Below are 762 nucleotides of genomic sequence, written 5' to 3' on the forward strand. Positions count from 1 at the left end.
AACGTTACGCTCGCGCACGTTTATTTTTCCATAGGAATAGGATAGCTATGGCCGAAGAACAAAACCGAAGACCTCTTAAGGACTTCGCCCAACCATCAAACGAGGAACCTAGTTCCAGTATAGTAAACCCCGTTATCCCAGCCAATAATTTTGAACTTAAACCATCCCTGCTGCAATTAGTGCAACAGAGACAATTCTCAGGTCTCGCTACTGATAACCCAAATCAACATTTAAAAAAACTTTCTTCAGTTAGCAGACACCTTTAAAACCAATGGAGCTTCTCCTGAGGCGATACGCTTAAGATTATTTCCCTTTTCCCTCAGAGATAAAGCTCTATCATGGTTAGATTCCCTTCCACCCAATTCAATAACAACTTGGGATGACCTTAGGAAAGTTTTTCTTGCTAGATATTTTCCCCCAAGTAAGACCGCTCTTCTTCGAAACCTTATAACTAGATTTACCCAACTCCAAGGAGAGTCGTTGTTCGAAGCCTGGGAGAGATATAAAGAACTATTAAGAGCATGCCCACACCATGGCTTAGAGAATTGGCTAATCATCCAAACCTTCTATAATGGACTTCATTATAACACTAAGATGACCATCGACGTTGCCGCTGGTGGCGCACTGATGAATAAACCTTACCCTGAAGCTAGTGCCCTTATCGAGGATATGGCCCAAAACCATCAATCATGGGGAGTAGAACGAGCGACAGTGGAAAAGAAGGAAGCCCAAGGAGGAATACATGAGCTAAGCTCTATAGAC

The 762-nt window shown here is 42.8% G+C and overlaps 1 non-coding gene across 1 annotated transcript; it reads right to left on the bottom strand.

Moving 5' to 3' along the window:
• Positions 1 to 432: 432 nt before the first annotated feature.
• Positions 433 to 539, bottom strand: LOC127124695 (small nucleolar RNA R71). Its single transcript, XR_007804156.1, has one exon. It is a non-coding gene; the product is annotated as a small nucleolar RNA R71 (small nucleolar RNA).
• Positions 540 to 762: the final 223 nt, after the last annotated feature.

This window comes from Lathyrus oleraceus, chromosome 2, assembly GCF_024323335.1.
Source record: "Lathyrus oleraceus cultivar Zhongwan6 chromosome 2, CAAS_Psat_ZW6_1.0, whole genome shotgun sequence".
Taxonomy (NCBI): domain Eukaryota; kingdom Viridiplantae; phylum Streptophyta; class Magnoliopsida; order Fabales; family Fabaceae; genus Lathyrus; species Lathyrus oleraceus.